This window comes from Leuciscus leuciscus (assembly GCF_965113295.1).
Source record: "Leuciscus leuciscus genome assembly, chromosome: 10".
In the NCBI taxonomy this organism is placed as follows: Eukaryota; Metazoa; Chordata; class Actinopteri; order Cypriniformes; family Leuciscidae; genus Leuciscus; species Leuciscus leuciscus.
In genome coordinates this window covers 22,732,334-22,747,590 of record NC_138734.1, presented here as the reverse complement: position 1 = coordinate 22,747,590, position 15,257 = coordinate 22,732,334, and the positions used below count along the sequence as shown (strand labels likewise).

The 15,257-nt window shown below is 37.0% G+C and overlaps 2 long non-coding RNA genes across 3 annotated transcripts; both read right to left on the bottom strand.

Annotated features, from left to right (window-relative positions):
- Window positions 1-2,610: 2,610 nt before the first annotated feature.
- On the bottom strand, window positions 2,611-2,817 carry LOC309508628. The gene is made up of 2 exons (XR_014209620.1): window positions 2,707-2,817; window positions 2,611-2,669 (listed from the first exon to the last, which is right to left on the bottom strand). It is a non-coding gene; the product is annotated as an uncharacterized lncRNA (long non-coding RNA).
- A 1,439-nt stretch (window positions 2,818-4,256) lies between these two features.
- Window positions 4,257-6,835, bottom strand: LOC309508553. 2 transcript variants are annotated; one of them, XR_014209539.1, is made up of 4 exons: window positions 6,412-6,835; window positions 6,117-6,200; window positions 4,585-4,674; window positions 4,257-4,393 (listed from the first exon to the last, which is right to left on the bottom strand). It is a non-coding gene; the product is annotated as an uncharacterized lncRNA (long non-coding RNA). The 2 variants fall into 2 exon arrangements; XR_014209538.1 differs by having other exon boundaries at window positions 4,257-4,674.
- Window positions 6,836-15,257: the final 8,422 nt, after the last annotated feature.

The following is a 15,257-nucleotide window of genomic DNA, read 5'->3' as shown; positions in this document are numbered from 1 at the left end:
CAACAAACATAAAATACAAATACACAAAATAAAGTCATTTTATGCAAATCCACAGCCTTTTATCTACAGATCAAGCATTATAATGTGTATATATCATATTGGAGAGAGTTTTACCGTGCATATATATATAACATAATATAAATTAACATTACAAAAGTTAATGATAGTACATTTCAAATACCTAAAAATTGACAATTAAGTGATTTTGTTCGAGTCAAAAATATTACTTAACATTAATGAACCAACGGTACACATTTTTTACTTTAGCAATCTTATGGGTTGTGGTCTCTCAGACATTGGCAGTAATAAAAATACAATAAAAACATAGTTTCCCTTTGGACTTAAATTACATATCTTTGTGGTATACGGTAGAAATATTGCACATTTCAGTCTAGCTTAGGTTTTTAAATTAAATAACACAGTCTTGGAAATAATATGTAAGCATGTGCAAATAAGCCTGTATAGTAAATCAAGTTCTGTTGGTCTTTGTGTTTAAGTGAGAAATTAATTCATTTAAATTGAAAGATCTCAATGTTTATAAGATCTTTCAATTATGTTGAACAGTTTTGAGCGTATAAAAGAGTGTATAAAAATGGGCTCTGAGTTTTGGCAGTGGTTGTGTCTAAGTGAAATATGTAGTTTGGAAGATGTAGTCACTGAATGCATTAATACAACATTGAATGACACAGACATTTGCAACACTTCTACAGTAATACCGTAGTAAAATATTTTCAGAATATAAAAAATTAAATACTATCAAAACAATTAGATGTAGCTGAACACATACAGGTATTAATATTTCAGTTTCATCACCATCTATAAAAAGGGGAAACTTGGGGGAAATGTGTACTGTACTGTAAACAATGACCATGTGACATATAATGCTGTGAATTCTGAACAACAGAAAACAGCAGAAATATTTTATAATGCTTCCTGTTATTTGTGTTTTTTTATTTAACGTGTGTTTTTGGGGTAAAACCTTTTCTAGTGTTCTGGAAGAATGAGTTGATCTGAGACATGAATAAAGTTTCAGTGCATTTTGAATGTGAAATGAACTGCTGTCAAGCTGTAAGTTGGTTTGGAGAAGATATCATGGTCTTTTAACCTGATATCATTTAAGACATCATTTAAGACTGTGGTATAAATGATTGAATGATTTAACCATAACTCATTACTATCCTTGATATTCTAAAATAGGTATTTTTCATGTGTATGTAGACTAGGGTGTGTGAATTGAGTTGTTGCAAATTGGCCTGTATAGAACATAAATGTATGTTGGTGTTTGTGTTAAGTGAGAAATACATTTTTTTTTTGCCAAAGCAATAATAAATGATCCACAGTTTGGCTCACATAAGCCCCGTTCACACAGAGATTCCGGAAAATATACTGATAATTTGTCCCGCGATTGTTTGATTTCTGTTCATTCACACTCCCAGGGATTTTCTGAAATCATTATATATTATAATATAATATTTAAATATAAAATCTTGTTTACTTGTTTAGCACTATGTTTACAATGAAACTAAATTAATGATTATTCCAAACACAAATGAAATGTAAGTTTCCCAACAATGTTGTTTTCGTCAACGATGACGATAACGAAATGATTTCGTTGACGCACCTTTTTTTTATGACGATAACGCGACGATGACTAGCTAAAAATGGCTCTAAGGTGACTAAAACATGACGAGACGTTTTCGAGTTTTCGTTGACGAGACGAGACGGAACGAAAATGATTGTAAGTCTGACGTTCACAATGCATGTCATTTCTGCCTAATTTGCGTGAAATCTGTCTGTTTTGAGCTAAAAAAAAAGTATCAGCAATGCTGCCGCTTCCTATCCTTGTTTTGGGTACGCCCACCACCCGGCTGCCGCCATGCACCAGATTCCACACAACAACAACACACCTGCGGCTGCGGCTAGTCACTCGCCACACATCTTCGATATGAGGCGACGGACTGGACAAAAGCGAAACGAACTGCGCGAGCGAGACCGAAAGTGCGCGAGAGAGACCCGAGTGTGTCTGCCCGCGAGAGAGACCGAGTGTACGCGAGAGAGACTGAGTGTGTCCGAGCATTAGTTTAGTGGGCTAATTGGTACAAAGTAATATATAATTATTATATAACTTAGATTATAACATAAATTATTATTTAACTAATTATATAATAAAGCCACAATTGCCAAAGTAATAATGTTTTATTCCTGGCTTTGTTTGAGTAAAACAGTGATTCCACTGTTACCACTTTATCTGTGTGTAATGTTGTAGTAGCTAGCTCAAAGTTTTTTGCTGTTTAAACTCCTTTATTACTGTGATTACTGGTGAAAATAGCCAATGTGCTGAAATTTTAGAAGAGCATCAATTCATGGAAAAAATATAACTTGAAATATGGGGATAAAAGGTTTCTGCCCAATGCAACAATGAAGTAGCCTACAGCACTGCATCTCCATCAATGAGCAAGTCTAGTTTATTATGCAAAGGTTTTAAGGTTAACTGCTGTTTTATGAATTGCAACACTTGCTACAACCTGTCAAACCTAAGCCCATTTTCAATACTTTTTAACCTAAATTAATTTGTTAAAGACTACTTTTTTTTTTTTTTTTTTACTAAAATTGACTAAAACTTGACTAAAACCTTTTTGCGTTTTCGTCGACTAAAACTTGACTAAAACCTTTTTGTGTTTTCGTCGACTAAAACTTGACTAAAACTATCAAGTTTATAAGTGACTAAAATGTGACTAAAACTAAAAAGCATTTTCGTCCAAAAGACTAAGACTAAGACTAAAACTAAAAGGGCTGCCAAAAACAACACTGTTTCCCAATTCTAAAGTCACTTTTTCAAAACTCTGTTCACACAGTGATCACACCATCCGTCTATGTGAGCTAAACTGTGGATCACTGCTTTGAAAGATGTCATTGAATGCATTTTGTTCCATTTACATTAATTATTCTTAAACACAAACACCAACAGAACTTTATGTTCTATACAGGCTAATTTGCACATGTTTACATACTCTTTTTAAAACTGTTAATAATAATAGTACTGTTAAACTGTTAAAAATTAATTTCAGTAATATCACATTGAAATAGATATTCTGATTCTAAAATATAATAATATCAAAATAATTAGATGTAAGTGTTAGTCTTTCAGTTTCATCACCATCTATACAAAAGGGGAAACTTAGGAATATTTTAGTACAGTAATGTTAAAAAGTTAGTTTGTTAGTATACTTTACTTTATTGTCCTTTTTCAGGAAATTTGTCTTGGACTCAAAGCTGCATTAGTACACAACATATACATACACACACAAACCAAAAAGAGTTTAAAACTACATATATGTATAACTACATCTTGCTATTTAACATATTAATAGATACTCTAACGGTTACTCTTACTCAGTGGGACTTTATACAGTCTCCATGATGGCAGAAGCTGATACATTGGAAATAAAACATGGCTTGAATCACTCACTATTGTCTGTGCATTTTAAAAAATCCACGATTCGTAAATTGATTGAAGTGATGAGTACTCTCTTACACCCATAACTTACATTGCAGTTTTCACAAGACGTGCAAGCTGTGATTTTAATTGGACCGAAAGATTGCCATATGAAGTTTGCATCCTATAATTTAACCCTCTGGGGTCTGAGCGGTTTTCTGGGCCCTGGAGGTGATCTGACATGCTCTGACATTTGTTTGTTTTTCAGTTATTTATAAACATGTTAATGGCAAAAGTGTAAATTCACTCTATATAACACAAACAGGGCTAGCATAATATCTGATCAACATGCTTGTAAATCTTAGTATTTTTAAGAGAATAATGTTTATGCGTGGTTATAAAAAAAAAAAAAAAAGAAAGTTGCTGAAATAAGAACACAAAACACATTCTAAATATGTGCCCACAAGACTCTTGACTAATGTATGTTGTCGTTTCTAGTTCTGGCTTCAAAATGATGTGAAATTCATCCTGCCTGATCGTTCTCTTAAAACAATACATTGATTTAAACATTGTAAAACAGTTTTTTTTGTCAGAAGAGGTTTATGCGTGGGAGGGGTAATCGCTCATCAATATTAATGAGATTCAGACCAGGGGTGTGACATAGACACTCCCCCAATGACTAATGGGCCATCAAGAGAGGCAGCCTGAACAAAGTAGAGGAGATTCAAAGGTTTTGTTTTTCACTGTTTTATTGTAATTCCTCTATGAGGAGGAACTAAATGTTTTAAACTCAGCTGTGGTCCAGGTTCCCTTGCAGGCAGGAATCTCAGAGTCTGTGGAACCATATCAATGTCAGTCTCTGTTTTCCATGACAGAGTAGACTGCTTGTTGCTTGTCTGAATGTTTGTCTTGGCCCTCTTTGCAACAGGTGTCTGATGATCACCATCACCTTTATAGCTGTAAAACAAACAAACAACTGTGAGCATGTTTATTACACAAAATATAACAACTGCATTTCAATCATTATAAGTAACATTGGCCAGATGCAAAGCCATACAGACACATAATGTTTGTATGGACTATGTAAAACCAGAATATGTAAACAGAATTATACTAATATCTGAAAGAAAGGGAATAAGTGTACTTACTTTTCAGTTGTTCTCAAAACTGAACGACACCTGTTGCGTGCCCTCCCAGTGCGAGTTGCAGGTGAGGTTGAGAGTGATGCTACCACATTCCTATAAAAATAATAATATTAATATTAATAAAGGTTGAACAAAGTACTATGCCAGCACATGCATAACTGATGGACAGTCAGCATTTTGGTAAAACAACAAAAATAAGCTCTTTTATACTAACATTACCAATCACTAATTGTAATATTGTGCATACATAACACCACAATTTTTGCAATTGTGTCTGGTAATTGTGTTTTGCAATTGTGTCTGGCAATCCACACAGGCACATGTACATTTGTAGCATCACTAAGTATATAAACAAAATTGGTCTAACATCTGTAAAATAGTGGGTAAATATTAGGGGTGTAACGATATTCGAACCGAACCGAAAAACCGCGATACACCACCCACGATACGAATCGCGATACTCTCATGGCGTACCGAACACGCCCGCCCCGCCCCCTGCTGTCCCGGCTCATTGGACCTCACCTCATGTCTTATGTGTACACAACGAATACAGCGTTGCCTAACCACCATTAACCACATTTAATCGCAATAAGCTCAGTGTTTTGTTACATTCGATAATAAGCCAGGTGTAATCTTTCAAATTCTGTCAATTTGATCACAAAATTCAAACATTAAATGTCGTTTTGGCGCTCTTTGATGTGGCGTGACTCCTCATTTAAAGCGACAGCGCGGAGCGCGAGTAAACGCGATTCTCTTCCTCAGTTACAGAATAAACATGAATGGACACCTGAAGGTATGTTGAAAGATACAGTATACTTACCGAAAGGCATCATAACTCGTGTAATCGCTCAGTCAGTGTTTCAACAGCGGAAATACGTCAATAAAACGCTTAGTTTTTCACATAGCTTTATTTACCTCAGGCAAGTCATTCAGTGTCCACAGCTTGTTGGTTTGCTAAGGAAATGAACTCTTTCACTAAATAAATGCACTATATTAGCCTATATATTATATTTTACTTAACCTGTTAATGACATCTTGATTATTTAATGTATGTTTAAAATATCTGTCATGAAAATGACAGCAACTGTGTAAATTATTATATTTCAATAATAAATTAGAGTAAAAATGTTAATGTAAAAACTGCCTTATGTGCAGTTTACATGTTTTCATACAATTTGTTACTTGAGTGTTGATTATTATTATATCTAAAAATAAATAGCAACTGTCTAGGCTCTGTTGTTACGCTTTAATGTTATAGTAATGTGCAAGTAAGGGCTCCTATATAGTTTACAGCATTAGCAGATGATTTTTTTTATCCTTGCGAAACGTTTACTTGTAATTGAATTAATTTAAAGACAAGGACACAATTTGTTCATTAAAGCACTGTTTAACAAAAAAACAAGCAATTTTAGTTTTCTAAACCCCCCACTCCACCTAAATGAACCGAACCGAACCGAACCGAGACGTCAAAACCGTGGGACGTACCGAACCGTCAGTTTTGTGTATCGTTACACCCCTAGTAAATATGTACTTACTCCTTCTGATTTCTGTCTGTGTTGCTGCGTGCCCTCTTAGTGCGAGTTGCAGTGAGAGGTGAGAGTGAGCAACCTACATCATTCCTTTCAAAAAAAGTTGAAAACTACTATTATCATATAGAGTACTATTTCAGCACATGCACAACTGATGGGCATTAGCATGCTGATAAGATAGCACAAAGAAAAAATATGTAACATTATCAACCAACCTCCAAAAATAAATAAACTCATACAGGCTCATATTGTAATAAGTATATAAACAAAATTGAACAAACATGGGTAAATATGTACTTACTCTTTCTGACGTTCAACTGTGTTGCTGCGCGCCCTCCGAGTTGCAGATGAAGGAGATGCAGCTACATTCCTGTTTTAAAAAAAGTTGAAAACTATTATAACATAAATATTTCAAAGTATATTACCATTAGTCTATATGAATAACTGATGTGAATAATTGTAGACACGTGCTGTAGGCATATATTGCGTGTAATGGGCCATTACCGGAGATAGCACAACACAAACATTAACACATTTGCAATTCATCAGCTGGGCATATTTACACATTTCAGCACATACACACATTTGCAATAGCAAGCACTCTTCGTTGATGATACTGAGGAAGCATAAACACTAGTCAAAATATAATCTAAACATACATAATATTTTCTAAATTAATTAAAAAATTCTAACTTTCATACAGGCCTATAATCTAAACGTTGTACATATATACAGCATGTATAGGCTATGCTGTATAAAGTCTTCTGAAGGCACGCGCCGAAACGCGTTTGTGCAAATAAGTTTATTTATGCATGAAGCCTCTCTCCTACTTTATACAGCATAGCCTAGACCATTTAAATATAAATTACTCTGAATGGAAAGTATGGAAATGGTCAAACCAGTAAAATCTGTAGCCTACGTTTATTTAAAATAACTTGTCAACTAATTTCTCTGTACTGTAGGCTAATTGGCCTACGTGTTGTAGCCTAGTCATTAAATAAAACAATTTAGTTCATATTTAGGTTTAAATAAAATCTTTATTTTTTATTTTTTATTTTTTTATGTTGATTATATGAAAAGTGAAAAGCATGAGTAAGATCATGCGCAATCGCGAGACAAATGGAGTGGGCAGAGAAGATTTTGACCATTTCATTAAGTTTATTTTTTGTATAAAGCCTTTCTTTAAAGTGAATTTTGTTTTGTATTAATTGTATCTTAATTTTAATAGTTGTTTCATCAACCAATTGCCTGTATTTATTACATAAGAATTAAAAATAGCAGGAACTGGAGGCCTCATAAATGTACCCAAACTCATAAGCTTTGCCTAAAATACCAGAGAAATATATAGAAAGCTCGAAATGTGTTATTTTAAACAAAACTATTAAAAACGAAAGAAAACAGACTGCATGAAGCCTCTCTCCTACTTTATAAAGCATAGCCTAGACCATTTAAATATACATTACTCTGAATGACAAGTATGGAAATGGTCCAACCAGTAAAATATGTAGCCTACGTTTATACAAAATAGCTTGTCAACTAATGCAAGTAAATTTAAAAAGACTTACTCATCCGAAATATTATCCACGCCTGGATCAAGTCGCTCTTCAAAATACAAACGTTCATTGTCAGAGTCCTCTTCTTCTTCTGAGGAAAAAGTGAACTCTTCATCACTATCCAGGACGAGCTGAAGGGCTGTGTGTCATCTTCCAACGGCGCAGGAAAGTGAATGAATGAAACTTGCTGGTTTTAAAGCATTTCAGGGGGCTTTTTACCTTATTTTGCATAGATCACCTCAGCACATTATCTTATGAATAGCGCGCTCTGCGAGTGGGTGTGAACTCATTTCAGGGGGCGTTTACCTTATTTTGCATAGATCACCTCACGTTATCTTATGAATAGCGCGCTCTGCGAGAGGGCGTGAACTAATTACAGCTAATTAGATGAGACGGGAGAAACTGTACTTCACTTTAGTTTCATACAGATTACATTGCAGGAGAATATTTGTTTTGAATGTGAACTGTTTTATTTAAAAGTAGAAATTTAAAGCTTTCTTTAGACGCATGTTTCATGGTTGTGTGATAAGTATTCGCTGAGTTGCAGTTAATTTTCCAGACTTGTTTCAGAAAGATTTTTGCGGAGACAGAGTGAGCTGAAAGCGCACCCTGTTTATTTTATTTATTTAAAAATAAAAACAAGGTTTTGATGTTAATGTGAGTGTACACAAAAAAAAGAAGAAAAAAATATATAGTTTATAATCATGTATTTATTTTATTTATATGACTATAAATGACGGATTTTTTTAAGTTTATGTTGCTGCTATGTGAAAAAAATCCAGCAAAACGCGTCGGCGCGTTTCTCGACCTCAGAGGGTTAACCCCCTGAGGTCTACGGTATCGCCGGCGATACCAGCTCGCTTTTTTTTTTATTAGTGTAAAAGAAACTCATAAATACTCTGTTGACTTTGATTTTCCATAGGAGTTTCATACATCAATCGATTCTGTTAAATGTGTATTATTTTTGTGTATACTCACAATAAAAACAAAGTGTTGTGCTTTTTGCCAAATAAAGAAAAATAAACACGAAGCGAGTTCTGCCTTCTCTCTGCCAGTGAAGTCCATTCTGAAACGCGTCCGAAAATGAACAATAACTCAGCGAATACTCAGTCAAACAGGCATACAGACACACAGGCATGAAGCTTGAATTCTCTTCTTTTAAATGAAGTAATTTATATAAAAAACAAATATTCTCATCTTGTGAAATCTGTATTAAAAGAGAGCGATTCCAGTCGAGCTCATCTCAGCTCATTACGTTTTAATCGGCCCCGCCCACGGAGAGCGCGCGCTATTCAAACGCAAATGACTGAGACGATCCCATACAAACTGTGAACGCCCACATATCAGCTCGAGAAAACACAAGTTTATTCAGATGATCAGTGTACTTGTCTACACTGTCTCGCAGCGCTGTGAGGAATAATAATAATGGAAAACGTACCTCAGAAGTGCTGGTATTTCGAGGAGTAACGGATGGAATACTGTAGTAAGTTTTTTTTTTCATTCTCAAGTAAATCGCGTTTCTGTGTGAATGAATGAACTGAATGAATGAGCTGTTCCAATGTTGGTTATATTCAAACTAATGAATACATAGATAAAATGTAGGCCTATAATCATTTTTTTTACAAAGAAAGAGTACACTTGAAATATTGTTGAAATTGTAATTATTGTTGTAATTGTAACCTTTTTAATAAAATAGCAAAACATGTTTACAAGATAGATGTAAGCAAAATCTTAAATGGTCAATATAAGTCTTCTTCTAAATATATCTTTTGTCCTTGCATTCATTCTTGTGGCTCAGTCACACCTGAATGAATGGCTCATTATGGAAGTAATTACGCATAATGGGTGGGACATTGTATTCTCAGGTGTAAACCACTCCTCCTTCACGCCCCCCCCTCGCATATTGGCTTTCCAAGCAAAACCTGTCTTACACAATTTAAATCAATGTATTGTTTTATGTGAACGATAAAGCAATACTATTTTCAAATAATTTTGAAGCCAGAACTCGAAGCGACAACATCCATTAGTCAAAAGTCTTGTGGACACATATTTAGTATGAGTTTTGTGATCTTATTTCAGCAACTTTCATTTTTATTTTTTTCAATAACCACGCATAAACATTATTCTCTTAAAAATACAAACATCTACATACATGTTGCTCACATATTATGATAGCCCTGTTTGTGCTATATAGAGTGAATTTACACCTTTGCCATTAACATGTTTATAAATAACTGAAAAAAGCACAAATGTCAGGGCATGTCAAAACATCCCAAGGGCCCCAAAAACACCTCAGACCCCAGAGGGTTAATACTTCGATGTTATTGTTTTGATGCGTTCCCTTTTTGATTTGTTTTTCTGTGATTTAATCTGTTTGTTCAATTAATTGTTTTCATTTTGTATTGTTTGATTTTTATTTTGTTGTGTTTTATTCTATTTTTGTTTATAGCAGTTGGCTGCTCCAATGTTTGGGCTTCAATGGCAATTTGATGCAAACTCCTTGGGTCACACCAGCCTGTTCAACTTCTGTGGCCAGTAATTTGCCAAGTGTTGACCTCCTTTGTAGTTTGAACTTGTTCTACTATAACTTGTTGATACATGTGTCTGTGACTAATTGTGAAAAATATATTGTTTTAATAGGTATTGCGAACCTACAAATACACTTCCAAATACATATGCACGCACACACATACATAGAAGTCCAAAGCGCAGAGGACGGAAAGGACGCAAGAATACCCATATATGGGAAACAGAGATATCAGCGAAAAACCCCGTCTGAAGCAAGAGACGATTGATGTTGCAAGGCTCAGTCATGAGACTTAGTTCCTCTGGAAAAAACCCAAGAAACTGCATTAGAACAATGTAACCCAGTTCCGTATAAATATGACTGCATTTTTGACTGTTAGCTGCTGCATTTTTTATTTTGATGTCGATTGCATCCCTAGAGAGAAATCAAATCTCTTCTAGTTTAAACCTAGCTGAATTTCTTTTGGTTTAATTTGCTCTGCTGTATTATTGTAACTTGAAAAACCTCGGATGAGAACAAGTTCGTATTTACTCCAATTGCTTGAACTGCTTCAAGGTAATTAGCCTTTGTAATATTCACTCATACAGGACTGCCCTGTTGAGATTGGATAAGCTGAAGTTTTATAACCTGTAACATTTCCTTTTGATTTGCTACGAGTTTTAATTTTTGTGTAACCAGTGTTTTAATATTTTGTATAAATAAATTTTTATTTCTAAAAGACAATCACTGTTAAGTTTTTACTTCAGCTATTACAAACAGTTCTAAAAAGCAAGAGACAGAGCAATTTATTAATCCTTTTCTAAACAAAGAAAACAAGGATTCCAAGAGCGATTCTGCTGAATGGTAAGCATGAATTTTATTCATATGTCTAGTAAATGATGATTATTATTGTTTCCTGGGAGTGTAGGGACTACACCTAGATTTACTGGTATAAATTATAACAAGCTAATGAGGGAATTATATCTATTCTGACCTGACAGCAAAAGACCACCTAGACACAGAGATACCAGGAGTTATTCAGGAAAGTGAGAGTAGTACCAGATCTCACCACAATATATATATTTATTTATTTTTCAGGAGCTGAAGGCCCCCGGTGTAGGGAAGCTAGCTGTCCTTGCCCTTTTGGTGGTGGTGTTTCCTTCACCGAGTGTTTTGCTGTTGGCACTTGCGTTTCCTTCACTTAGCGAGTGTGAGAGTGAGTGTTTGTGTGGAGTAGAATTTGGTAAGTGGTGTGGTCTTGGGATACTCACTGCCCAGCTAGCTGCCCTACTTGTAAGCCTCAGCCTGAAAGTGTTTGTTTGTTTTTCTTTATTTTTGGTCTGGTGCACACCGAAGTGGTGTAAACTCTTGCACCCGGAGTCAATAGTTTTTATATATTTAAAATAATTATTGTTGTGAAAATAAAGTATTTTGTATTCAGATCCACGTCTCTTGTCCTCTGTGGTAGCGAACCTGTGTGTCTTATGCAATTTCCCCGTTCACGTAACGGGGTGGCGTAGTCTGCTCTTTATTTTGCTCTTTTTTGTCCATAAGTGTAACTTTTGCCCTTCCACTACCCCACCACAAATATATCAAAGAAAATACAGAAATGATCAGACAGTGCTACATCCTTAATAACAATCGATGAAATGTTTAGACCCTTACTGATAAGTAAATCTAGAGTGTGTCCACTATTATGTGTGGGTCCATGTACATGCTGAGTCAGATCTTCTTCTTCTTCTACGCCTTATCAGCACTCAGCTGGTGAGTACGACGTGGGCTCCAATACGTTCACCTAGTTCTCTCCAAATATTTATGTCCCGTGCCACAATTGAGCGCTTGGTGTAAACTCATACTTGTCCGATATTCGATCAATCTTATCCATGTGGCCTTCGGTTTTCCTTGTTTTCTTTTACCATCTACTTTTCCTTGTAGTACCGTCCTCGCTATACGCTCTTCGTTCATTCTCAGCACATGCCCTAGCCACCTATGCTGCCTCTCATGTACTACTTGCACAATCGTTTGATGGCACCCCGTACGCTGTAGTATTATCTCGTTATGGATTTTGTCTAATCTGCTAACCCTGAGTATCTTCCTTAGGGCGGCCATTTCGAATACAAGGAGTTTTTTCTCTTCCGCTTTTTTAAGGGTCCAAGTTTCACAGCCGTATAGCGCTATTGGCTGGATCAGTGCTTTATACAAGCGCATCTTGGTGTGTATGCTGATTCCTCTGCCTTTCCATGTCTTTTGGAGATCGCCCATTGAACTGAGCGCTGTCGCGGTTCTGATGTGAATATCTTGCATACAGTCTCCATTTGCAGCTATTGTTGCTCCCAGGTACTTGAAGGTCTTTACTTCTGTGAGCGGTTCTCCTCTCAGCAAGACGTGTTGTTGTTCAATTACCTCGCCTTCTTTAGGTGTTGATCTTACCCGCATCCATTCAGTCTTTGTATTGTGGATCTCTTGTCCGAACCTGGTGCTCTCCTCGTTTACGCGGTCGATTAATACTTGGCTATTTTGCTCCGACAAATTTTGCCGACACTTGCTCTGACATTTTCCATGTTTTGTCTGTCTAGGGAAAGTCTCATGATGTGTTCCAAATACAGGTTGAATAGATCTGGTGACATTATGCAACCCTGTCTAACCCCGTCTGTTTGTTTAAACCACTCCGTTGTATCATGGCCCACGATTACTGCGCTCTCGGCTCGTTTAAATAGGTCTTCCAATAAACCGATCAGCTTTGGTTGCAAACCGTAGTGATGCAAGATCGCCCAAAGTGCTTCATGCCACACTCTATCGAATGCTTTCTTGAAGTCAATGAAGATCATGTACAGCTCGCCATTTTGCAATTTGGTATATTTTTCTGCCAATAACCTTAGTGAGAATATTTGCTCGATTGTACCCCGACTTGGCCTAAAGCCGGCTTGTTCCTCTGACATCAGCCCTTCAATACGCGGTTTCATCCTGCTACGTATGATTTCCAGTATAATCTTACTAGCGTGACAAATGAGGCTGATAGTTCTATTATTCTCACATTTTGTTGTGTCGCCTTTTTTTAGGGATGACTACTATCAAGGACTGTGTCCACAGTTTAGGGAATTGCCCGGTTTTCCATATTGCAGATGTTGTGCATTACCTTAACTAGTGTCTGGTCTCCTAGCCGAATTAGGTCCCCTTCTATGCGATCGACTCCGGGTGCTTTGCGTTGTTTAAGATTGTCGATTGCCGCTCTCACCTCCGACTCTAAAATATCCATCTCTGTGTCATTGTGTAAACTCGAAGGCCAGAGTTCTTCGAGCACACTTTTATCCACTGACACATTCTGGTTGTAAAGGTCCTTACAATACCTATGCCACCTAGACTTGATTTCATTTTCACTCGAAAGCAGCTTGCCTGTCTCATCTTTGACATTTGCGCTCCGGACTTTGAGTGCCAGTCCGCCCGAAATCTCTTTTACCTTGCTGAATAGCTTTCGCAAGTCAATTTTTCTACTGGCTGATTCGAGTTCTGCGCATTGCCGCTGTGTCCATTCTTGACGACATCTAAATAGGCCCATTTTAATGTCTTTAGATAATTGTTTGTACTTGGGTTTTAAACTTGAATTGGCATTCAGCTGTGCCTTCACCTCTCTTCTTTGGTCAGTGAGCAACAGCACCTCTTCACTAATCCATGGTTTTTTCTTCTTCCTTACAAACCCAATTGTTTCTTTCGCTGCTTCTTGGATGTTAGAGTTTACTACATCTAGTGCTTTGTCCACATCTTCTGGTAGGTTCGCAAGCATGGCGAATCGATTTGCTAAGGCTATCTGGTATTCAAGCCTCACAGTAGGCTGCTGAATCAGCTTTTCTATGTCGATTCTAGCTCTTGTTCCAATGGCCTGCTGGACTTGAAACCATACCTTGATGTTACTTAAAACTAAGTTGTGATCTGTTGATCCGATTGCTACACTAGGAAAGCTGCGAGTGTCTGTGAACGAACTTCTCCATCTTTGATCTACCATTACAAAATCGATCATGTTTCTTGCACTAATAACTTTTCTGTTTTTACAACCAGGTGCTACGGGCGATGTTTTCTCGGGTGCTGCCCACGTCCACTTCTGTGTATCTTTGTGTTCAAACCATGTGTTCATAATACACAGTTTGTTCAGCTGACAGAATTGCAAGAGTCGTTCACCTCTTTCGTTTTCTTCACCGTATCCATGATGGCCTATAACTCCCTTCCACGTTTCAAAGTCTGTCCCGACTTTTGCATTGAAGTCTCCCATCACGATGCGTATATCGTTTTTTCCTGCTTTATTGAATCCGGTCTGGAGTGCAGCATAACATTTTTCCAGTTCGTCATCAGTGCTCGTACTCGTCGGAGCATATGCTTGGACGATGGTAGTACCGTGGCCTTGAGTGTGGAAACGCGCCACAATTACTCTTGCTGAGATTGGATGAAATTCAATCAAGCATTTCGCAGCATTTTTTGATAGCAAAATGCCTACTCCTCCTTGCCGTTTGTCGTTGTTACCAGAGAACAGGAGATTACAACCCTCATGCTCCACTGTCCCGTGACCTTTCCTTCGTACTTCAGACAAGCCGATAACTTCCCACTTAAAACGCTCAAGTTCCTTTATGAGCAGTTCCAAGCTTCCATCCTTCCAGAGTGTTCGGACGTTCCATGTACAGATTGTCACTTTGTGTTTGGCAGTTAAAAGCCATTTCATTTTTCCAGTAGCCTTATCACGTGTGTCTCCCAGAGAATTCGAGACATTTTGCACGTCGCCCCTAGTAACCATTTGGCGTCTCCGCTCGCGCCCTAGTGGTCCCAACGCGGGCGTGCGCATCGCTTATTTGTTTAGAACTAGATTCATTATTGGTTTCTTGGGGTTAAATTTGCATGCTATTCCCCAGATCTCTCATGCATTGCATGGTGCCGTTGCCCTTGGTTAATCTGCCTTTGCCGAATATTTATACTCGTGCAGGACTCTCATGCAGTCCACCCGTGCGCTCATTTGCTCAATCCATAGACCATTGGCACTTCACGGGTTTGTGTTGGTAAAATTTCTTGGCTCCGACAGCTGTCGTGCAGAGGTGCGTTGCGTCC